This window comes from Rana temporaria, chromosome 3, assembly GCF_905171775.1.
Source record: "Rana temporaria chromosome 3, aRanTem1.1, whole genome shotgun sequence".
Classification (NCBI taxonomy): Eukaryota; Metazoa; Chordata; class Amphibia; order Anura; family Ranidae; genus Rana; species Rana temporaria.
This window is the reverse complement of record NC_053491.1, coordinates 293,263,744-293,290,023: the sequence shown is the minus strand read 5'-3', so window position 1 is coordinate 293,290,023 and position 26,280 is coordinate 293,263,744.

Here is a 26,280-nt window from a genome sequence, read left to right as displayed (position 1 = left end):
CAAAATGTTCAACATGGTCAAAAAGTAACAAAATCAAATTCAAAAAATATAAAAACTCACAACAGCAGTCAGTCATGGTGTGCTTTCACACTGGAACACGCCAAAATTGGAAGATACACACATTCAGTGCAAACTCGCCAAATGTCATTGGTTCAACAGACAAATGGCCACATGTGCTATCTGACATCATGGGTGATCAATGTCTGTGTTTTGTGGGAGCAAACCCTTCCTCTCAACTACTTGAGGATGGAGGAGGGGGTTGGACCCACAAAGCACAGACATTAGATATTCTGTGATGGCAGATAGCACATGTTGGCACACTGTGTGTGTATCTTCAAATTTTGGCGTATTCATTATTCAAACTGTTAAAATGTTTGTGGGGGCGGGGGATGGGCGGGGGGTGTTTCAGTCTTTGACACGGCCCATCATGTCAATAATGTTCTTAAAATTTGCTTCGATTACCATCATTCTTTGCCGCATATTGTCCATTTCCGTGCTGCATTCCAAAAGGACATTTGTTACATTCTGTTCCATGAGAAACATCCTTTCACGCATATTGTGCATTTCAGTGCTGCACTCCATTACCTGCTGAATAATTATAGCAGCACTTGCACGTGAAAATCTTGGCACACCATCCTCCTCCCCTAAACCAACAAAAAAAAAATGGCATTTACAATATTATTTTTCAATGAGGCCTATCTACATATGTTTTTTGGAATCAAGCTAGGGTGACACTGACCTGATGGGCTTCTCCTTTCCACCTCTTCGACATCTTCTATCACTCCTCCTTCTTCCACCACCTCCCCATCATCTTCAATCACTCCTCCTTCTTCCACCACTTCCCCATCATCTTGGACTCCTCCTTCATCCATCAATCCACCTTCTTTCAATTCGCCAAATTGTTCTTCCGCCACTTGCCCTTCATCTGCTATGACTTCTAAGTCCAAAATTACTTCTTCCTCCTCTCTTCCTTCCTCCTTTCTTCCTTCCTCCTCTCCTTCCACATCCTCCTCTCCTTCCACATCCTCCTCTCCTTCCACATCCTCCTCTCCTTCCACATCCTCTTCTCCTTCCACATCCTCCTCCTCCTCCACATGTTGAGATGGCAGATTTTGGCCTTGTCTGGCCCTCTCTGCCTCCTCCAAATGCTGGCGACTTCTTTCCCCTGAAATAAACCAAAAAAAATGTAGACTCATCAGCACACAGATATTGGAGAGCATAAATCGCACACATTGCTTAGAAGATGCTTTCATTTAGTTACTTTTATCTTTCACCAAACCTACATTTTGCAATTACTTCTATATGGCAAGCTCTGATCCTGCCCCTTTTTAGCAAAGTGACACACATGGATGTCCCCCCTAAACTGTATTTCTGGGATACCCTACCAAAACCCATTTTTGATTTGGGGAGACACAGGTGCTCTGCATTGCAGATGTGAAAACATCTGCTTTATTACCACTGTTTTTAGAATGAATCCTGTTTGCCTTTCCCATTCTCCTTCTTTTTTTTTATAGAACTAGCTTTTACACAATGTTTACAAACAAAGTTTTTGGCCAGTGAGCCATGTCCAGGTGTGTTGTTCCTGGAATAACCGAGCCTTTCTGATAAACTATGTGATGTTACGTTGTTTACTAAGAACACTGTTTGTAAATATGTAGTTATTTATGTTCTAAAAAATAAATAACAACATGTCTTTAAAATTACAAGCAGGCCAAGGAGGCAGATGGTGAAATATACATGGCAACACATTATTGCAGACAATCACCACCCCCCCCCCCCAAACCCAATATATATTTACTTACTTTTACGCAGAATTTTAAGTATTTTCTTCATCTGATGTGGCTCCCTCAATTTTAAGTCTGACCATCGTTTCCTCAGCTGTTCCTTGGACCTGGTGATCCCAAACATCCTCTGCATTCTCCTCGCCACCTTGTCCATAATATGTGCCTTTCGGCGGTTAGGGGTCTTGTATGGCCCTAATTCACCATCATAGTCCTTTTTTCGCATGATGTAAACTAACTCCACCATTTCCTGGAACCGCATATTAGTGGCTTTATATCTTCTTTTCCTTGATCGGGACGTCCCTGCCTCTGTCCCTTCACTTGTGGCATGAGAGCATCGTGCCCGCTCGTGTGACATCGCCATCTTTCCTTTCCCACAGAGATTATGGGCGTGGAAAAGATGAATTCTTACGCCATGGGCGGAGAAGAGGGCGGCGTTTAATACATACGCGGAGTGTAGAGAATGCAAACAACGTGTTTACGTCCGTTACGCGGAGAATCTTCGAGCGCATCCAGAACATACACAGTTAACGCCATATTTACTAAAATCATTGATTAGGGGCCTCGCAAAGGTGACGAGGGCGGGGTTTCATAAATACGCGGAGTGTTAAAAAGGTTTACGCCGTGATTACGCATCTTACGCGGTAATTAGGCGAGCGTGAGAAACGAGGAGCGAGAGACAGGAAGGTAAGGAATTTAAAAATGTGATCAGCAGAGGCCTTGAAAATGTAGACACATGGGATGGGGGTTTGGGCTGTTGGTTGCACCCTTTTTAAGCTATTCTGTCTATGGGGTACCACAATGTTATTTTGGTATCCAAATGCTTTTGGACACCTCACAAAATAGAGATGTGAACAATGCTGTACCTCATTGACAAGTTTTTGAATGGTGTATTCAGATCAGGCAAAGTATTGTTCAAGTGTTGGTTGTACAGAGGTCATTAGGAAGTGTCTTTTATGTCATCCATTGTCAGGGGTATGAGATTTACACATGAAAGAGTGCCTAGATGAAAACTGTCATTTGTAAGCATTGTTTAATTTAATATATTTAAAATATTTACTGCAATGTGAACAATGGCTCTGCATCTAGCAAATCAATGTTTGGTACAAGCAATGCGGCCGAGCTGCCAATCATTGTTTAAACAAGAGAGACTGTGTTTGGAATTAGATATAGGTAATAAATTTGAAGACACATATTAGATCAAGGTCAACGCTGATCCTTTTGAATATTTATTTTTCTGTGGTTTATGTTTTTGTAATCTAGACTCAAAAAGAAATATAATTTTTCAAAAATTGCAATGGACCTCCTACAAAGCAAGGAATCTATAGAGGCCTTACTTCAAAAATACCAGGACACGCCCATCCTGTGGAATTCAAAACACTCGTTATATTGCAATAAAGAGGTACGAGCGGCAGCACTAGAAGAGCTAGCAAATTATATGCAAACTTGGGTGCCAGGATGCACTGCCAACATGGTGAAGGATAAACTTGCCAACCTCAGAAGCACATACAGGAGAGCATACAAAGCTAATAAAATCAAAAAATCGGGAGCAGCAGCAAGACAAGCAAAGGAACCCAAACTGTGGTATTATAAACAGATGGCTTTTTTGCGGGACGAAATGGAAGGCAGGAAAACGATGTCCAGTCTTTCTTCCAACCTTTCCTCCATGCTACCTTCCAGCGGACATTCCCCAGATGACCACAGCCCTGCAGAGTCGGAGGAAGAGGGCCTGGCTGACAGAGATGCAGATCTGCCACCCTTCGATGAGGAGGTATAGTAGTTTCCTCTATATTTATGGCCTAAATAATTCTTGGTGGATTAATGATTAGATATTGAAAAAAAAAAACCAAGCTGGAAAAAAACAAACAAAAAGGTGTACAGACAAATAGGTGTCAGGGATGACAACTGCAGGGGTCAGAAGTAGAGTGTATTCAAGTAATAATGAACAGAAAATACTGAACGAAAAACATGAAAATGAGTGTGGTTTTATTTAGCGAAATTGTAAAAAAATTCCTTTTTTTTACACACAGGAAGAAGAGATCAGCCAGGAGGTGGCAGATCCTCAGGTGTCTGTCAGCCAGGAGGAGGCCGGGGTCAGTGGCAGCCAGGAGGAGGCCGGGGTCAGTGGCAGCCAGGAGGAGGCCGGGGTCAGTGGCAGCCAGGAGGAGGCCGGGGTCAGTGGCAGCCAGGAGGAGGCTGGGCCCAGTGGCCTGCAGCAGGTCCACCCGGCCAGGAGAACCACCACCAGCCAGTCTTCTCCCCCCCAGGTGAGGCCATCAGGCCGAAGGAGGCAGTTGAGGCCTGTGGAGGAGGCAAGCCTCCGCATGATCCAGGAGGCAAGCGCCATCATGAGGGCCCCCCTCAACCCCACAGAGGCCTTCAGTGCCTCATTGGCCCATGATTTAAATGAAGGGGAGGAGGACCAGAGAAGACTGGCAAAGGCCCTGATGAACCAGGTACTTTGGTGGATGCAGAGGGGCCTGCTGACCCCAGACACTGGGCTATGTGACCCGGCCCGGCTTGCGGAACACCATCCTCCTGCTGCCACATCAACCCCACCTGCAAGACCCCGTGTTCGATCCGCTGGAAGGCTGCCTGGAGGGAAGGCTGGAAAGAGGAGGAAACGTTGATTTTCTGCCTTCCATTTCCTTCCACATAAAGGACATCTTGTTTGTACTACCACAGTTTGGGTTCCTTTGTTTGTGTGCTGCTGCTTAATATTTTTGTGTTTGGCTCCTGAGGCTTGGAAGTTTATCCTTCACCATGTTGGAAATGCAAGTTTGCATATAGTTTGCTATCTATTCTAGTGCTGCCGTTCTTTTTATTTTTTTGTGATGACATTTGCCAGAATAAAAGGCCTTTTGCTTTCATTTGAAAACATGTCTATTGTTTGATATACTGTGGGGATTATTAGGCAGCAAACCTTTAATAAATATACAATGGGTAATTTACAAAGGACACACTCCTTGGGGGGGGGGGGGACATTTGGTGTGCCAACATGGTTTAATATTCTCTAATGAAACACCAAAAAAAACAAAAAAAAATTAAAAATACATGTAAAAAAAAAATAGTTTAAATGGTGACATAACTAGAAACAAAAAAAGAAATTAAAAAAATGCACATTCCTTTACAAAAATGACTACTCTAAATTATGGAGGACCACCAACCAAAACACACGTCTGGCATAGAAAACATTATTAAAGGATTACATCACAAGCAAGAAATGTGACATTTCAGTATGGGACAACTCTATTGAAATTGCATCAGCAAGAGAACGGGGTTATTCTAGCAAGAGAAGAATTAATCAAACGAGGCTTTAAAATGTGGTTTAGTGCGCCTTTTTAAGACATTGTTCTCTTGCTAGAATAAAAGGTTTCTAATGACGAATGTGCCATATCCCAAAGAAACGCGAGTTTTACCTGAACGAGCGCTCCCGTCTCCTCATTTGGACTGAGCATGCGCGGGGTTTTTGTACGCTGCTTTTGTGTACAGACGACCGAACATGTCTGACGGACACGATTCCAGCAGACTGTTTTAAAGCAAGACCAGGAAACAGTTGTTCGTTGGAAAACGGTCTGGCCGACGATTGTTTGCTGGAATTCTGTACGTTACTGCCTACACACGAACGAACATGTCCGCTGAAACTGGTCCGCGGACCAGTTTCAGCAGACATGTTTGGTCGTGAGTACGAGGCCTGAGATGTGTGTGTGTGTGTGAGATGTGTGTGTGTGTGTGAGATGTGTGTATGTGTGAGATGTGTGTGTGTGTGTGAGATGTGTGTGTGTGATGTGTGTGTGTGTGTGTGTGTGTGAGATGTGTGTGTGAGATGTGTGTGTGTGTGAGATGTGTGTGTGTGAGATGTTTGTGTGTGTATGTGTGAGATGTGTGCATGTGTGTGTGTGTGATGTGTGAGATGTGTGTGTGAGATGTGTGTGTGTGTGTGTGTGAGATGTGTATATGTGTGAGATGTGTGTGTGTGTGTGAGATGTGTGTGTGTGATGTGTGTGTGTGTGTGTGTGTGTGTGAGATGTGTGTGTGAGATGTGTGTGTGTGTGAGATGTGTGTGTGTGAGATGTGTGTGTGAGATGTTTGTGTGTGTATGTGTGAGATGTGTGCGCGTGTGTGTGTGTGATGTGTGAGATGTGTGTGTGAGATGTGTGTGTGTGTGTGTGTGTGTGTGTGAGATGTGTGTATGTGTGAGATGTGTGCGTGTGTGTGAGATGTGTGTGTGTGTGTGAGGTGTGTGTGTGTGTGTGAGATGTGTGTGTGAGATGTGTGTGTGAGGTGTGTGTGAGATGTGAGTGTGTGTGTGAGATGTGTGTGTGTGAGATGTGTGTGTGTGTGTGTGATGTGTTTGTGTGTGTGTGAGATGTGTGTGTGTGTGTGAGATGTGTGTGTGTGTGTTTAAGATGTGTTTGTGTGTGTGTGAGATGTGTGTGTGTGTGTGTGTGTGTGAGATGTGTGTGAGATGTGTGTGTGTGTGAGATGTGTGTGTGTAAGATGTGTTTGTGTGTGTGTGTGAGATGTGTGTGTGTGAGATGTGTGTGTGAGATGTGTGTGTGAGTGTGTGTGTGTGTGAGATGTGTGTGTGTGTGTGTGAGATGTGTGTGTGTGTGTGTGAGATGTGTGTATGTGTGAGATGTGTGCGTGTGTGTGAGATGTGTGTGTGTGTGATGTGTGTGTGTGTGTGTGTGTGTGTGAGATGTGTGTGTGTGTGAGATGTGTGTGTGTGTGAGATGTGTGTGTGAGATGTTTGTGTGTGTATGTGTGAGATGTGTGCGTGTGTGTGTGTGTGATGTGTGAGATGTGTGTGTGTGTGTGTGAGATGTGTGAGATGTGTGCGTGTGTGTGAGATGTGTGTATGTGTGAGATGTGTGTGTGATGTGTGTGTGTGAGATGTGTGTGTGAGAGGTGTGTGTGTGTGAGATGTGTGTGTGAGATGTGTGTGTGAGATGTGTGTGTGTATGTGTGAGATGTGTGCGTGTGTGTGAGATGTGTGTGTGTGTGTGTGTGAGATGTGTGTATGTGTGAGATGTGTGTGTGTGATGTGTGTGTGTGTGTGTGAGATGTGTGTGTGTGAGATGTGTGTGTGTGTGAGATGTGTGTGTGTGTGTGAGATGTATGTGTGTGAGATGTGTGTGTGTGTGAGATGTGTGTGTGAGATGTGTGTGTGTGTGTATGTGTGAGATGTGTGCGTGTGTGTGAGATGTGTGTGTGTGTGATGTGTGAGATGTGTGTGAGAGATGTGTGTGTGTGAGAGATGTGTGTGTGTGTGTGATGTGTGAGATGTATATGAAGGGAGTTCAGAGGTTATAGTTGAGGAGAAGGGCAATAGTGAGATGTGGATGGATGACTACACTCTGTACCCAGCACTCTTTAACCCTTGCACTCTGTACATAACACACTCCTGAATACTTCCACACTTTGTGTAATGCACACTTCCATAGTTTATGCCAAATCAGTTGTAATGGAAGCTTTTTATTCTTATTTTTTTTAAATGACTGTGCTGGGGTTTTTGTATGCATCAGTGATACTCTCTTTGTGCCGCAGTGCACGTAGCGCGTCGTCAGTCGCTTTCTCCCATAAGTGTCCCTCATTCTGAAGTTCAAAAGTTGGGAGGTATGCCCAACACTGTAACTATGTCCCCCTGTAATATTTATGTGCATACATATATATATATAATGTGTACATATATATATATATATATAATGTGTGTGTGTATACATATATATACAGTATTATGTAGGGGGACTCGTTATTTGAATTACATTAACCACGCCGTTTGTCAGTGTACTGAGTGGTGATAATTTATCACTGCTCAATAAACTGACATTTCGGTGTTTCAGTGAGTTTCTGGTACTGTAATGCCGCGTACACACCATCACTTTATGTGATGAAAAAAAACGACGTTTTAAATCATGAAATAAAACAACGTTTTTGAAACTTCATTTTCAAAAACGACGTTGCCTACACACCATCTTTTTTTCAAAATGCTCTAGCAAAGCGCGGTTACGTTCAGCATTCTTTTCCATTGAAGCTAGCTTCATAACTTTCTTATGAGCATGCGCGGGTTTAAAAACGTAGTTTTAAACGTCGTTTGCACACACACTATCATTTTAATTGACACAAAAAACGACGTTTTGAAAAACGACACAAAGAATTGAAGCATGCTTCAAGTTTTTTTTTGTCGTTTTTCACAAGACATAAAACAATGTTTTCCCCCACACACGGTCATTTTAATTGACGTTTTTCAAAACTTCATTTTTTTTCATCACATAAAGTGATGGTGTGTACACGGCATAAGTCTCATGAGATTCCAGTATCAGGGGCCGTTCTCCAGTGTTTGAAGCGTTGGTAGATCGTTGGCGAAAAATCTCCTCTGTGAATGCCGGAGAACGAAGCAGTGAATAGATTTCACTGCTTCATAAAAGGACTTAGGTGTACGTTTAATAAACCGTGATAAGCCGAGATCATGATGATCACGGCTGATCACTGCTTATCACAGAGATTTGCCGGTTTAATAAACTGTGATAAGGAGCAGAGAACACATTCTCCACTTCACATCACATGGATGTTTTGTCACAAACGGCCAGTTTAATAAACCGTGATATGAAGATTTCACAGCTCTTCACCTGAAATATCTCCCTTCCAGATTCACCAGCTCAGAGGTGGAGAATCTGGGAGAGAAGCTGGTGTGATAAGAGGAAGAAGGCTTATTTCTTCCTAATTTCAACACCAGTGGGTTAAAAATGAATATTAACAACAATATACACGTGTGTGTGTGTGTTTGTGTGTATATATATATATATATATATATATATATATACATATATACATATATATACACACACACACACATATATACCGTATTTATCGGCGTATACCACGCACTTTTTTGCCCTTAAAATCAGGGCAAAATTGTGGGTGCGTGATATACGCCGATACTTGCTTCCCGCACTGTGTTTGAACTTTGCCGCCGATCCCTGCTTCCCGCGCTGTGTATGAACGCCGCCGCGGACATATACCGAGCGCAGTACACTCGGGTACAGTCGGCCAGGCTCGGCTCCCTTCTAGGTTATGCGAGAGGAGCCGAGCGTGCTCGAGTGTACTGCGCTCGGTATATGTCGGCGGCGTTCAAACACAGCGCGGGAAGCAGGGATCGGCTCAGAGACAGCGCAGGAGCAGCGGGGAGGACACCACGAAGGCCGCAGACGGACGCCGGACTGGACAAGGCCGCCGATGGACGCCAGGCAAGACACCAAAACTGTAAGTAATAAAAAATAAATAAAATTCAGGAATTTCACGTCCAGAGTAGGGGTGCGCGCTATACGCGGGTGCGCACAATAGGCTGATAAATACGGTATATATGTATGTATATATGTGTATATGTGTATATGTATATACATACAGTATTTATATATATATATATATATATATATATATATATATATATATATGTAATTTTATATATATGTCATTTTATATATATATATATATATATATATATATATATATATATATATATATATATATATATATATATATATATATATATATATTAGGGTTGTCCCGATACCACTTTTTTAGGACTGAGTACAAGTACCGATACTTTTTTTCAAGTACTCGCCGATACCGAATACCGATACTTTTTTTTAAATGTGTCCCCAAATGCAGCCATGTCCCCCAACAAATGCAGCCATGTCCCCCCACAAATGCAGCCATGTCCCCCCACAAATGCAGCCATGTCCCCCACAGATGCAGCCATGTCCCCCCACAGATGCAGCCATGTCCCCCCCATATATGCAGCCATGTCCCCCCCATATATGCAGCCATGTCCCCCCCCATATGCAGCCATGTCCCCCCCATATCCAGCCATGTCCCCCCATATGCAGCCATGTCCCCCCATATGCAGCCATGGCCCCCCCATATCCAGCCATGTCCCCCCCATATCCAGCCATGTCCCCCCATATGCAGCCATGTCCCCCCATATGCAGCCATGTCCCCCCCCATATGCAGCCATGTCCCCCCCATATCCAGCCATGTCCCCCCATATGCAGCCATGTCCCCCCATATGCAGCCATGTCCCCCCATATGCAGCCATGGCCCCCCCATATCCAGCCATGTCCCCCCCATATCCAGCCATGTCCCCCCATATGCAGCCATGTCCCCCCATATGCAGCCATGTCCCCCCATATCCAGCCATGTCCCTCCCATATGCAGCCATGTCCCCCCCATATCCAGCCATGTCCCCCCTATATGCAGCCATGTCCCCCCCATATGCAGCCATGTCCCCCCCATATCCAGCCATGTCCCCCCATATATGCAGCCATGTCCCCCTTACCTACATGCTGCCGTGCCGCACCGCTTGGTTAATACGGGCAGGGAACATTACAGCTTTCATTTGAATAGCTGTAGTCTTTCACGCCACGCTGCATATAGACACTCCCCCTTGCTCGGGATTGGACAGTTCACCCGAGCAAGGGGGAGTGTCTATACGCGGTGCGTCTGGAAACACTACAGCTATTCAAATGAAAGCTGTAATGTTCCCCGCCCGTATTACCCAAGCGGCGGCGGCAGCAGGGATGCGGCGGGATGCGGCGTGGCATCGGCGGCGGCGGCGGGGGGGGAAGTATTCTATTTAGGTATCAGGGGTATTTGCGGGAGTACAAGTACTCCCCCAAATACTCGGAATCGGTCCCGATACCGATACTAGTATCGGTATCGGGACAACCCTAATATATATAAAATATGTTATCACATGTCTGAAAACATTAATTACATGTTCTTTTAAACTTTAGTTTCACTTTTTGAATTCGGCTGCACCATAATCTCACAATATCCCACGAGATTACAGGCAGTCCACCCACTTTTGCACAGATCTCGGCTGTTTTCAGAGAAAAAACTTCACCTCTGTTCACCATCTGAGAACTGAAGTTCTCAGTTTATTAAACCGGCTGCAGAGGAGATAATTCTCCTCATGAGAACTGCCGTGAACTGCTGCGAACTGAACGGAGAAAAAAATTCACAGTTTATTAAACGGACACCTTAGCGTGCTAGAATGATTCACTGTGTGATTTTTTTCCAACACTTCAGACACTTTTTTTTTTCCATATGGGTGTATTTGTTGTTGGATCTATTAGGCCCCATTCAAACATTCACGTAGGAACGGAGTCCGCCTGCTCCCGCCAGCTCAGCGGGAGATCAGCCCGCAGATCTCCGCTGAGCCGGCGGATGACAAGCTCCTCTCTGCTCACTGAGCAGGGAGGGGCTTGTCGGGCACCGCTGTCTCCTATGGAGCGATCTGATGAAAACGGACAGCATGTCCGTTTTCATCAGATCTTACCCGATCCGATCCGCATGGACGGATGGGGACGTGCCCCCCATACGTCTGTTTTTAGTGGATCGGATAGGGTCGGATGTCAGCGGATATGTCTCCGCTGACATCCAACGCTCCATAGGATTGCATGGAACGGCCGATCAGGTCCGCCGTCAAAACTGACAGACGGACCCGAACGATCCGTCGTGTGAATGAGGCCTAATTCTCAATGCTGACAGAGATGTCTCGCAAGTGATTTGGTTTAGTACGGGTGCTTCTGATGGAGAAGTAGTTGAGTATAAAGAACAAGGGAATCATTTAAAATGTTTGTGCTAAAAAAGGAGTACCACGTCTGAGAACTAATGTACTGTGATATTATACATACTAAACTTTGTTAATAATAGCCTGGAATATTTAATGGTAAGAAAGTTCATTCAGCCCAGAGAACCAGCGCTCACCTCCAATCCTGCAGGGGAATTAAAATAGTAGGTATTACTCATATGAATGACTAGAGGTAAATATAAAATAGCACTATATTACTATATGCTTCCATTTCCAAACTTGCCACCAGGTGGCACAAATTCAGCACAGATTTGTTCATTGTTTTTCATTTTTACAGTATTATATCAGTAGTTATTGTCTGTCTTCAAATGTTTTCAAGTATCGCTATTTCAATTTCTGGCATACAATTTGAAGCCATGTTTTTGGAGGATTAAAAAATATAAAATGTCTAAAGTTTTACAGCGAACTATACAACCTTCTGAAGCATTAGTCACCATAGCAGGTCTAATAACCAATATGAGTTTAGTGCGAGTGATGTAACAGGGAGCCCAGTTAGTCAATACAACAACATTCCCTGCATGATTGGGTACCATTCTTTGGTTGGGATTCTTCTCATGCTCATGGACACCATTACCATTACCAGTTCACTTCAGTGCTGGCAGATCAGAAAATAATATGCCAATCTGTCATACAAAGAGGTTTGATTATTGACCACTTCAATACCGGGCATTTTCACCGCCTTCCTGCCCAGACCAATTTTTAGTTTTCATCACTGTCACACCTTGAATGACAACGTGGCTCCCAAACAAATCTGATGTCCTTTGTTTTCCCACAAATAGAGATTCCGTTTGGTGGTATTTGATCACCTCTGCGGTTTTTATTTTTTGCGCTATAAACAAAAGAAGAGCGACAATTTTGAAAAAAAAAAAAAAACACAATATTTTTTACTGTTTGATTTAATAAATATCACAAAAAAAAAATTCATCAGTTTAGGCTGATACGTATTCTTCTACATACTTTTGATAAAAAAAATCGCAATAAGCATATATTGAATGGTTTGCGCAAAAGTTAAAGCTTCTACAAAATAGGGGATAGATTTATAGCATTTTTATTATTATTTTTTTTACTAGTAATGGCGGCAATCCGTGATTTTCATCGTGACTGCAATATTGCGGCGGACATATCGGACACGTTTGACAATTTTTTGGGACCATTCATATTCATACAGCGATTAGTGCTATAAAAATGCATTGATTACTGTGTAAATATGACTGGCAGGGAATGGGATAACACTAGGGGGCTATCAAGGGGTTAAATGTGTTCCCTAGGGAGTGATTCTAACGGTGGGGGGAGGGGACTGATTGGGGAAGGTGACCGATCAGTGTCCCTATGTACAAGGGACACACCATCGGTCTCCTCTCCCTGACAGGACTTGGATCTGTGTTTACACACACAGATCCACCCACGGTCCTGCTCAGTTACTGGGCAATCGGCGCACACGCCCCTTAGTGGCCTGGGAAGTAGAAGACGTCATATGATGTCTACCCAGGATGAAAGCCTCATTGTCCTGCCGTGATATGACGGCGGGCGGTAGGCAAGTAGTTAACCACTTAAGGACCACCGCATGTACATATACGTCCACAATATGGCACGTACAGGCACATGGGCGTATAGGTACGTCCTCGCCTATTAGCGGGTGGGGGGTCCGATCGGGACCCCCCCCCGCTACATGCGGAGGTCGGGTCCGCTCGGGGAGCGATCCGGGACCACGGCGCGGCTATTTGTTTATAGCCGCTCCGTCGCGATCGCTCCCCGGAGCTGAAGAACGAGGAGAGCCGTGTGTAAACACGGCTTCCCCGTCCTTCACTATGGCGGCGCATCGATCGCGTCATTCCCTTTATAGGGAAGACACGATCGATGACGTCATTCCTACAGCCACACCCCCAAACAGTTGTAAACACATACTAGGTGCACCCTAACTCCTACAGCGCCACCTGTGGTTAACTCCCAAACTGCAACTGTCATTTTCACAATAAAGAATGCAATTTAAATGCATTTTTTGCTGTGAAAATGACAATGGTCCCAAAAATGTGTCAAAATTGTCCGAAGTGTCCGCCATAATGTCGCAGTCACGAAAAAAATTGCTGATCGCCGCCATTAGTAGTAAAAAAAAAATAAAAAATAAAAATGCAATAAAACTATCCCCTATTTTGTAAACACTATAAATTTTGCGCAAACCAATCGATAAACGCTTATTGCGATTTTTTTTACTAAAAATAGGTAGAAGAATACGTATCGGCCTAAACTGAGGAAAAAAAATGTTTTTATATATGTTTTTGGGGGATATTTATTACAGCAAAAAGTAAAAAATATTGCTTTTTTTTCAAAATTGTCGCTCTATTTTTGTTTATAGCGCAAAAACTAAAAACCGCAGATGTGATCAAATACCACCAAAAGAAAGCTCTATTTGTGGGGAAAAAAGGACGCCAATTTTGTTTGGGAGCCACGTCGCACGACCGCGCAATTGTCTGTTAAAGCGACGCAGTCCCGAACTGTAAAAACACCTTGGGTCTTTAGGCTGCATATTGGTCCGGGGCTTAAGTGGTTAAAGTGTTTGTTACCCTAAAATTTCATGTTTCAGATAGGTGCCTACTGTACTTTAATGAAAACGTATTCTGTTCTCTTTGTATTACTTCCATTTGTGTGAAATCTAAGGTGATCCTGCCAGTCCCTCTGCTTTAGTATAAAAAAACTGATCACACTAAGCAGGAGAACACATCGTGGTCAGTTCTCTAGCTATGCTGGGAACTCAGCCTGCTCTCCTCCTCCCATGATCAGACTTGTCCTGACACGCCTTCCCTGAACAGTCTTTCACTGGGAAGCTCAGTGTGCTGCTGCTGCTTCTCCTCCTCCCAGCTCTTATGCAGCTGAGAACAGAGGGCAGGTGATCACTTAAAAAAAGGGGAAAAAATACATTGATGTTTTAAATATCTATAGACAAATGTTTTGCCTTTCATTTATATTTTAAACTGAATGGGTTGTTTTACAAGGTGATCGTTTACAATCACTTTAAGAGGTTGAATATTCCCTTAGCGCAGTGTATATTCACTATGAATATTTGCAATTCCACTAGCCTCTTCTTTATATGTTAACCTGTTTTGTTGAAAAATCCTGTTGTTAATGGAGCACAAAACCTCAAGCTCGGATATGCACAAGGGATCGAATAGGATTGATTTACTAAAAGAGGATGTTTACTTAGGAAATGGAATGTTCACTTTGCAAAGTCAATCTTTATTTAACGTAGTAAATTAGGTGTTTTTGTTTGAAGGTCCACTCATGTGTAATGATTGTGCATTAATGCATGACTAAAGTAAATACAGCTTCAACGACCCCCTGTTCGGTTCATGGCAAAACTTTCTAGAGCAGTGGTTCTCAACCTTCTAGTGCCGTGACCCCTTGATAACATTTCCCAAGTTGTGGGGACCCCTAACAGTAAAAAAAAAAATTGTAGCGTGGGTTGTTAGCACCCAAGGCAAGACGAGTAATTTGCACCCCTAACCCACAGACATTTAGCGCTCCCTTCCACTCGTACAGTATTAAATCCACTTATGGTACATTTTAGGATGTACCGCTCTTTCTCTTCGTTCTTCTTTTATCTCTCTCTATCCTAATTTCTTTTTTTTTTCCATCTTTGTTGTTCTTTCTCTCCCCTTTTCTTTGTTCCTCCCCCTCTTTTCCTTTTCCTTTCATGTATTCTCTATTTTTACTCCTTCTCTTACTTCTTGGTGGGGAATTGGGATGAGTGGTAGTGCTGGGGGGAGTTCTGATCAGCCAACTTAGGTGCTCTTGATCAAGGTCATCTGCTGATCTGAGAACTGTTGTAGGGACATTTAATGGCATCTATAAGTGTTACTCACTGTGTCTTCGGGTTCAAGTGTCTCGTAGCAGTGACACCTATGCCGAAATCAAGAGATAGGGTCTCCTTCAGCCCCTCTTTCTTCACATTCCTCACCAGTCAGCTGACCTCTAGTCTCTGCCCCCCAACCATGCTGTGAACAGAACGGGCAGCTGCGAAGAGACTGAGTGGGCGGGTGCGGGCTCCAGGAACAGCCCTGCTGGGTGGCTGTGAAAAGGCTGGGAGAGCAGTGCGGGCTTCAGGAACAGCCCAGGATTTGGTGACCCCTGGCAAATCGTCATTTGACCCCCGAGGGGGTCCCGACCCCCAGGTTGAGTACCACTGTTCTAGAGAGTGGTGTTACCCTTGTGTGGAGCTATAGAATCAGCTAACCCACATCCCTAATAGAATATAAAAAGATCACTCCAAAGAGTGTATTTCCTCTGGTGGGACTTTGAATTGGGTCGCTGATAGCTTATGTAGGAGTAGTAGGAACCAAAAGATATATTATAAAAAAAGATTTTATTAGAAAACATAAAAATGACAAGCTATTACAGATGCAAAATAATATGAACATCTAACATAACAGGATGCACATAAATGGATGCATGGATTCAATTGTGTACAATACAATAACCAACTCTATTGACAGTATCTGACTGACAACAAAGAAACCCAACAATTCGAGGTCAACTGAAGGTAAACCTCTTCTTCGGGGGTAATAGGTTAGGTCACGATGATATTTACATCTACAGTTGGAAGAAAACAGAAAGGCACAGATTTGTAAATACATACATTTATACCAGTAATTTAGGCATATATCTAGGAAGACATCAGTGGCGGTGCGTCTATAGAGAGCGCAGGAGCACCGCCTCCTCTCTCTCCTGCACCGCCACTGATCAACAATACATAGATTCATGCATTGCATGAATCCATATATTGTTGCTGCTGCCCACTATTCAGATGGCCGGCCCCCTGGTAAGCGCCGGCTATCTGAATAACGGCAACTGGCTGGCTTTGGAAGTGCCTATCAGAGCCAGCGGCCTGAGGGCTGTAATCGCCTTCCAAATAGTTAACCAGGGGACGCACGGGGGTGCGTTCACCTGGCTAACACTGACAGGCATCTCAGCCAATCAGGTTCACCGGTTCTCGTTACCAGAAACCTGATTGGCTGAAGCGTCATCGAGGACGGTGGAAGACATCGAGGGACCGTGGAAGGAGGATGGCTGATCCCAGAAAGGTAAGTGCCGGGCGGGGGGCAATCTGGCAGGATTTTACAGGGTACAGTGGCGACAATTGATGGGCACAGTGGCGACAATTGATGGGCACAGTGGCGACAATTGATGGGCACAGTGGCTACAATTGATGGGCACAGTGGTGACGATTGATGGGCACATTGGTGAAAATTGATGGCACGGTGGCGACAATTGATGGCACGGTGGTAACAATTGATGGCACAGTGGCTGCGTTTGATGGCATAGCACAGTGGCTGCGTTTGATGGCACAGTGGCTGCGTTTGGCATGGCACAGTGGTGACAATTAATGGGCACAGTGGTGACAATTGATGGCACAGTGGTGACAATTGATGGCACAGTGGCTGCATTTGATGGGAAGGCACAGTGGTGACAAATAATGGGCACAGTGGTGACAATTAATGGGCACAGTGGCGACAATTAATGGGCACAGTGGCTGTGTTTGGCATGACACAGTGGTGACAATTGATGGGCACAGTGGTGGTAAATGATGGCACAGTGGCTGCATTTGATGGCATGGCACAGTGGCTGCATTTGATGGCATGGCACAGTGGTGAGAATTGATGGCACAGTGGCGAGAATTGATGGCATGACACAGTGGTGACAATTGATGGGCACAGTGGTGATAAATGATGGCACAGTGGCTGCATTTGATGGCATGGCACAGTGGCTGCATTTGATGGCATGGCACAGTGATGAGAATTGATGGCATGGCACAGTGGCGAGAATTGATGGCATGGCACAGTGGCGACAATTGATGGCACAGTGGCTACAATTGATGGCATGGCACAGTGGCGACAATTGATGGCACAGTGGCTGCCTTTGATGGGCACAGTGGCTGCCTTTGATGGGCACAGTGGCTGCCTTTGATGGGCACAGTGAGGCTGCAATTGTTTTTTTTTTTTTTCGTTTGTTTGCGCCCCCCAAAATATTTTGAGCACCAGCCGCCACTGGTAGACATCTTAAACAGTAATACATGGGTACTGACCATAAGTATTGCGCATAAATTTGCAAAACATTCATAGCATATGATAAAAGAAGGTCTATTGCAGCTCCACAACAGCCAGAGGTGGGAACAGGGGGGGGGGGGGAATGGCAGGGAAGGGAAGAGGGAAGGGAGAATAGAATTAAACTCCCAAGAGTGGACACAACATCACAAAGATGGACAGATATCCCCGGCAAAACGTCAGCCAGTCCACAGAGGGCGCACCCGAGCCTGCAAAGGCCTCCCTTCCCTATTACTTGAACAAGGGGAAACGGACCTAGTCACAATGGAAAGGTCCACCACCGTTTAGAGTCACTAAAAATGTCAAAAAATGAATAGAAATAAACATCTTTTTAAAATAATCCTTTTTAAAAATAGTAGTATTTTTATGAAATACTTTTTAAACTACATCGATCTAGGACAATAAAACATTATGTGCAGCTGCAATCAGACCTACCCAATATTAATTGGATCTCAGTGATGTCCACAGATTGAGGGATTGTATGAGCGGTCTGGAATGCATATAGGGATTAGGTGAAAACTCCCATCCACAGACAGAGCCAGTTGTACAGTCTACAGTCTACAAAAGATCAGATAAAATGAAACAAGGAAAAAAAGTAATTCCAAGATCCATATTTCAGCCCATAGGGAGAGGAGGAAAAAATAATGGAAAGGTGTGGCTTCTGTGCCCAGCCTAGACAGACCAGCTGAAGTGCTGTATGGCATCTTTCAGCCTGACTCATTGAATAGCCCTTTGAATGCTTGGGGGGGTAGTTGTAGTTCATGGGGTGGAGCTGACAAATCCTGCATCATCACCACTAGCAGTGTGGAGACATGGCGGCACAACAAGCTGCAGCACTGAGCCATGTCCTGCATCCTTCCAAGTTGCACCAGAGTTACCCAGTGTGCTCTGAATGAGAAATATTGTCCCAGACCATGCTTGCTGGACCACATGTCAGTAATGTGGAACTTGCAGCCAACGATGCCACAACATTGCCGTCCACATGAGAGTAGAGAGCTGGAATAGCCTTACGTGAAAAGAAATAGCGACTGGGAATCTGCCATTCTGCAAATTCATGGAAGGAGGCAGAATCAACCAGACGGAAAGGCAGGAGTTGTAAAGCCAGCAAGCTTGAATTAAGATACTGGACATGTGGGTATCAGTGACTGTATTTATTTATTTTTTTCGCTGCAGCAGATGGGGCAGAGAAATATGCCTGTTGTAGTCTACAGCTGGTGATGTGCTGCAAGAACCTGGAGCGCCATTCCATCATCTCTGTCAGTGGAGGCTGCTGAGAGATCATGAGTTAAAGCAGGGGTAGATCAGAAAGGTGAGGAGTGAGGAGGAGCAGAATTGCATCTCTTTTGTGTGGCTTTTAGATGCTCTTGCAAATGGGCTGAGTGGTGGGAGGTTAAATGCCTTGTCAGCCAAATGGTTGGTGTTTTTGCCACACTTGATGTGCAAAATTTGCAAATTGCCCCTGCTCATAAAAGCAGGGGCAACTTTGCACCAGACGTGTGCAGGTCAGCTGGAGAGCAGCTTTAGCAGCACCCTTACGGACGAGCTGAGCAATCACACTTTCAGGACAAGACTTCTGTATGCCAACATGCCAGGGGCCTGCATGGTCATAGCACAACTAGTGTGCGCCCAGGAGCTTAGAAGGAGAAGAAGGAGGGCACGGGAGCGGTTTTACCGAACGCCAGTAAACGTCTTTGCCATCGGGGAATCAGAGGTGTATCGCCTCTTCAGATTCAACACTCAAGCCATCCAGGAAATAACCACAATCCTGCAGGATGACCTCACCAGCCCAACACAACGCTCACAAGCAGTGCAGCCACTGTTCAAGGTAATGGCAACACTGCATTTCCTGGCCAGTGGATCTTTTCAGCGCACAAGTGGAGGTGTGGCTGGGTCACAAACCACCATGAGCAGATGTGTGCACCAGGTTGTCCCTGCAATCCTCAGACGCATGTCCAACCAAATCATCAGACCCACCCAGGAGCATCAGCGGAATAAGGCAAGGGCAGATTTTGTCAGAATTGCAAGATTCCCACGCACCATCGGGGCCATTGATTGCACACATGTGGCACTACAGCCCCCCGTGACACAGAGCACATATACCGCAATCGGAAGCATTGGCATTCAATCAATGTCCAGGTGATAGTTGATGCCCAAGGCCTCATATAGCACGTCCGTGCCAAACACCCAGGATCCAGCCATGACAGCTACATATACCGCCAAAGCGACATCCCAACAGAATTTGAACAGAACGTGTATGGGGACAGCTGGCTGGTTGGTGAGTGACATGGGTGTCAGGTATGACTGCCCCCCCCCATGATGCAGACGAGGGGCACATGCATGACTAACATCCTCCTGTCTTTTCCCTTCCAGGTGACTCTGCATATGCACTTGGACCCCATCTCATGACTCCATTCCGGAACCCCCAAACCCCAGGAGAGGAAAGATACAATGCTGCACACATACGTACCCGTGGAGTGGTGGAACGCACATTTGGCCTCCTGAAGTCCCGTTTCCGATGCCTGGATAAGTCTGGGGGTACCCTGTTGTTTTCCCCAAACTTTGTGTGCCAGATCATCGGTGCATGTTGCATTCTACACAACTTCGCCGTGAGAAGGGGCCTGCAGATTGAGCTACGTGATGACCTGACCCCCCAACCAGACATTCCCCCCCCTGACCAAGGGTACCCCGTCTGCTGAGGGATCAGCAATCAGGAGATGCCTTGTTGAACGTCTCTTTGAACGTTAAACACACACCTTAATCATGGCACAATGAGAATGCATGCATGCACACCCACTGTGGTCCCTAGCACACACACCCCACATGCACATCGAATTGGATTAGACCCAAGTAAACCACATGGTTTTAGAGAGCATCAACGCCACACCAAGGCTCCAATTATGCCACTGTATATTCATACACCTTTCACACGGCAGAGGGTGACACCCCTTTGCTGGCAGGAGTGTCACCCCCCCCCCCCATTCACACACCAGTCACACTATTCTGCACGCCTCACCGTGTGCTTTTTGAAACAAAAATAAATAAAAAACTCTTTAACAGAGCAAGAACTAAAATAAATAAAAAACTCTTTACCAGAGCAAGAACAAAAATAAATAAAAAACTCTTTACCAGAGCAAGAACTAAAATAAATAAAAACTCTTTACCAGAGCAAGAACAAAAATAAATAAAAAACTCTTTACCAGAGCAAGAACAAAAATAAATAAAAAACTCTTTACCAGAGCAAGAACAAAAATAAATAAAAAACTCTTTACCAGAGCAATAAGAACAAAAATAAATAAAACTAATTGCCCTGGCTGCTGCCACGGCCCCGGCCCCGTCTCCTCAACTGCCTGGTTAAGGGGGGGGGGTTGCTGGAGGCCTGCCCTCTAATGCCACCGCTATCCTCCTCAGGAGGTTATTGGTCTCTGTTTGTACACCGACAATGGTAGCTGTGTGGCCCTGGACGGACTCATTTAGGGTCCGCACCTCTTCCACAAGGCTTGCCGTGGTGTTTTGTAGATCCCGCAAACATGTTATTGTTGCAGTGGTGTTGCCTGCAACGTCCTGAAGAACATCGGTGACATGTCCCCTCTCCCCAAGGCTGTCAGCCACTCGACTGATGTCCTGGGCCTTCGCACCCATAAGGCGGGTCTGGTTTTCCTGCGCAGTGGTCAGGGTCACAGGCAGCAACTCGGAAACCCCACTGCTTTTCTTCGCTGCCTTCCTGGGTCCACGAGAGGCTTCAGGCCTGGCATAGGGGGAGGGATTAGATGGAGGGGGTGGGTTGGGGAGGGAGACAGAGGGAGTGGCTGGGTTGGAGATAGAGTCAGAGGAAATGGTGAATCGTGGGCTTGAGGTCCGGGATGGACCAGCCAAGGTCGACAAATCCTCCAAGAAAAGTGAGAGGGACACCTCCTCCCCCAAATGCTCGGCATCCTGAAGAACCTCCTCAATGGAGGTGTGGGCACCACTCTCCTCCACCAATGCCGCTTGCCTTCCCTGGGGGTCAGGGGCATCTTCATCAGATGAAGAGGGTGTGTGACGGGCAGGGGCATCAGCATCAGGGGATGGTGTGTGACGGGCAGGGGCATCATCATCAGGGGATGGTGAGGGACGGGCAGGGGCATCATCATCAGGGGATGGTGTGGAACGGGCAGGGGCACGAGACGGCCCAGCTACATCCTGGACATCTGTGGATGACACAAAACACTCACATGTTGGTGGACCCACACACTTGTCACATATTCCCTTCCCCCCCCCCCACACATGCTACACACCAGATAGTAGAAATAAACACTTACCTGTCCTCAAGGGCTGATGAACAGAATCATAGCCTGACATTCCCTCAACTTGCACCCTGGTAAGGCACCGGGCAACAACCTCCTCGTCAGGTGTCAGATGGACCCTTGAGGCAGGTCCCCCACCAGAGCCCCTGGCATGCCTTGCCATGAGGGCCATCTTGTCCTTGACCCTCCGGCGCAGATCATTTATCTTGGCTATGTCTTTGGGCCTCCTTGCCTCATAGCCCACAGCATTCACCTGATCCGTGATCCTCTGCAGGATCTCGTCCCTTTTCCCCTTACTTGTGGTTCTGCTGCGGGACCCATGGAGGCGGTCATAGTGCCTCTCCATGCCAGCAAGAATGATGGCCCTCTCATCTGCAGAGAATTTTTTTTTCCTGCTCCTTGAACGCTCAGCAGACATTTCTCAAAGCACAGCAAAAGTTAGATCACCAAACCAAAACTAGACAGGTGTACTTTTGCACTCGATGGGCGCATGTCTGGGCGTATTTATGCACTGGGCGTAATCAATTGGTCGGCGCTACTCACCAATCACGTTGTGCACATGTGCATAGGGGCGGGGAACACCCGATCACGTGACGGCGCATGCGCCGTCCGTTCAGACCTTCATTTGCATAAGGTCACGGTTCATTTAAATGTATCACGCCCACTTCCTTCCTACTTTCACTTACGGCCACTTACGCCCACGAATTTGCGCTACGCCGGCGCAAAAATGAACGCCTGTGATTCGAGAATACGGAGCTTGCCTCTCTAAGTTATGACGGCGTAGCGCATCTTGGATGCGCTACGCCCGCATAAAGATGCGACGATGTACGAGAATCTGGGCCTAAAATTTTAATGGATGGTCACATTTCCCGCACACTGAACTATCACTAGATTCACACTAAACTGATATTTTACACTGACAATAGAAGCACAATAGCACACTAACTCGCTAGCAGCAATGGACAGAGCCCTGTTCTATCTCTCTCCATGCCAATATCACACTGCGAATGGCCACTATGGGGAGAATATTTTTTATAGTGTGGGGCTAGTCTAAGAGCAATGAGCCATGATTGGAGAGTCATCATTACTTTCTCCAATCATGGCTCTGACAGTGTCTGTGACCTGATTGGGCAAAGCTTTCATTGCATCAGCCAGTCAGGGCTTCCAATGCACTGTTCAGTGGCTCTGCCTGTCGGGTAGTCTGTACTGGGTCTCACGATTTCTATCAGCAGCCCTGGTCACATGACTACATATTGGGAATAAATCAATCTAAATATCAAGGACATCCTTTAAAACAAAACCTGTAATAGAAATGTTTGCTTAGTTTACCATTCATACAGATACAAAGTATTTTTTTTAATTCTCAGCTTCCCACATGATTCTGCAGTCTTGTGTAGTGGTCTCAGAACCATGATTGACAGTGAAGCACTTCCTTTTTTCAGAAGATCACATTCAGCAGTGTCAAATGGGCTTTTATAAATTAATGTTTTTAAAAAGATGATCTATTTTTTTTTTTTACAATAAAAGTGAAATATTCCTTTAAATTTCGTACCTAGGTGGGGGGGGGGGTGTCTAGTATGCCTGTGAAATAGCGCATTTTTTCCGTGTTTAGAACTGTCTCTGCACAAAGTGTAATTTCTGAAGGAAAAAAAGTCATTTAAAAATCACTCGCGGCTATAATGAATTGTCGGCTCCCAGCAATTCAGAGAAAATTCATTTATAAAAAAAAAAGCATGGGGGTCCCCCCAAATTCAATTACCAGGCCCTTCAGGTCTGGTATGTATATCACGGGGAACCCCGCTGTCAATTTAAAAAAAAATGACGTGGGGTTCCCCCCAAATATCTATTCCAGACCCTTCAGGTCTGGTGTGGATTTTAAGGGGAACTCCACCCCAAATTTTAAAAACAAAAATGGCGTGGCGTTCCCCCAAAAATCCACACCAAACCCTTTATCCGAGCACGTAACCTGGCCGGCCGCAGAAAAGAGGGGGGACGAGAGAGTGCCCCCCCCCTCCTGAACCGTACCAGGCCACATGCCCTCAACATGGGGAGGATGTCCCCATGTTGATGGGGACAAGGGCCTCATCCCCACAACCCTGGCCGGTGGCTGTGGGGGTCTGCAGGTGGGTGGCTTATCAGAATCTGGAAGACCCCTTTCACAAAGGGGACCCCTAGATCCCAGCCCCTCCCCTATGTAAATTGGTAATGGGGTACATTGTACCTCTATCAATTCACTAAGAATGTGTAAATAATAGTAAAAAAACACACACACCGTGGAGAAAGTCCTTTATTAAAAAAAATTAATAAAAAAAAAATAATCCAGCGGTGGTAATCCACTTTCCTTCCCAGCTCCAACGTTGTCAGTATCCAGCGACGGGTGATCTCCTCTCCGCTGGGGTCCAGCGATGAGACGATCCATCTAGGTCCAGGATCCAGTGCGCACGCATCGCCGGCCGCCTGTCTCCACCGGAGACAGCCCGGCGAATGACACGGCTTGAGCCAGTGACAGCTCTTATATAGGTGAGGCAGGGCCCCCCGTCACGTGACCCCCGTCCCCCTCTGATGCAAGGGAAAGCCTGGGCTTCCCCAGTGACGTAGTCAGAGGGTGCGTCAGAGGGGGACGGGTCACGTGACGGGTGGCCCCGCCTCACCTATATAAGACCGTCATTAGCCTGGCTGTCTCTGGTGGAGACAGGTGGCCGGCGATGCGTGCGCTGGATCCCGGACCTGGATGAATCTTCTCATCGCTGGAGCAGGGCGGAGAGGAGATCACCCATCGCTGGATACCGACAACGTTGGAGCAGGGATCGAGAGTGGATTACCACCCCTTGTTTTTTTTTTCTTTCTTTTTTTAATAAAGGACTTTCTCCACTGTGTGTGTTTTTTTTACTATTATTTACACTTCCTTAGTGAATTGGTAGAGGTACAATGTACCCCATTACCAATTCACATGGGGGGGCCGGGATCTGGGAGTCCCCTTTGTTAAAGGGGTCTTCCAGATTCTGATAAGCCCTCCGCCCGCAGACCGTCACAACCACCGGCCAGGGTTGTTGGGACATCCTCCCCATGTTGAGGGCATTGAGGGCATGTGGCCTGGTACGGTTCAGGAGGGGGGGGGGCGCTCTCTCGCCCCCCCCTCTTTTCTGAGGCCGGGCAGGTTACGTGCTCGGATAACGGGTCTGGTGTGGATTTTTGGGGGAACTCCACTCCATTTTATTTTTAAATTTGGGGTGGAGTTCCCCTTAAAATCCACACCAGACCCGAAGGGTGCCGACAATTCATTATAGACTTTTTTTCCTTCAGAAATTACACTTTGTGCAGAGACAGTTCTAAGTACGGGAGACATGCGCTATTTCACAGGCATACTAGACACCCCCCCCCAGGTACAACATTTAAAAGGAATATTTCACTTTTATTGTTTCACTTTAAGCATTATTAAATTCACTGCTCCCGAAAAAATGTCTGTTTTTAAAACTTTGTTTTGCATTGATACATGTCCCCTGGGGCAGCATCCAGGTCCCCAAACACTTTTTAGGACAATAACTTGCATATTAGCCTTTAAAATTAGCATTTTAGCTTTCTCCTGTAGACTTTAACTGAATGTTCCGCTGCTTTTCGAATTTGTCGCGAAAACCCCAAATTGTTCGCTGTTCGCCGAACAGGCAATGTTCGAGTCGAACATGAGTTCGACTCGAACTCGAAGCTCATCCCTAAACATGAGTATCAGTGGTTTAGAGTATCAATTAACATGAATAAGCACCATTTAAAAAGTAATATAGTTAATGATATCAGGATGATATCCAACAAAAAAACTAATTTTAGAGAAAGGCCTCGGTAGTTGAAAATGTGTGACATAAGGGTGGTTTATTTGCTAAAGGCAAATCCACTGTGCACTGAAAGTGCAGTCGCTGTAGATCTGAGGGGGACATGCAAGGAAAATAAAAAAACAGCATTTTATTGCACATGATAGGATGATAAAATCAGCAGAGCTTCCTCATTTCAGATCTTCCCCTCAGATCTACAGCAAATGCAGTTCCAAGAACACTTTCAAGTGCACTTGCAGTGCATGTGTAGTGCAGAGTGGATTTGCCTTCAGTAAATAAACCCCAAGGTGTCCTTGTTTTTGTATGTATGCTGAAAAAAAAAAAAAAAACGTTTTGTGAAATGTAGTGTTTAATAAGATCCACAAGGGGGCAGAAATACCTTATTTTCTATTTGGAAAACCATTAACTGACAATTTGCATTACAAAATAGGGGATTGTGTGAATGATGGTAAAACAAAGAGTGGAAAATTAACATTAACATATATAAAGGACTAAATTCACGGAACCTTATTCATACATGAGATAAAAAGGGAAAAAAAAATACTCCATCAATAATGTTTTTGGAGGCAAAGACATTCTGCTACAACTAAAGGGATTTTATTACTGTGAGATGAGCAAAGAAAAACAGAAACTTTAACT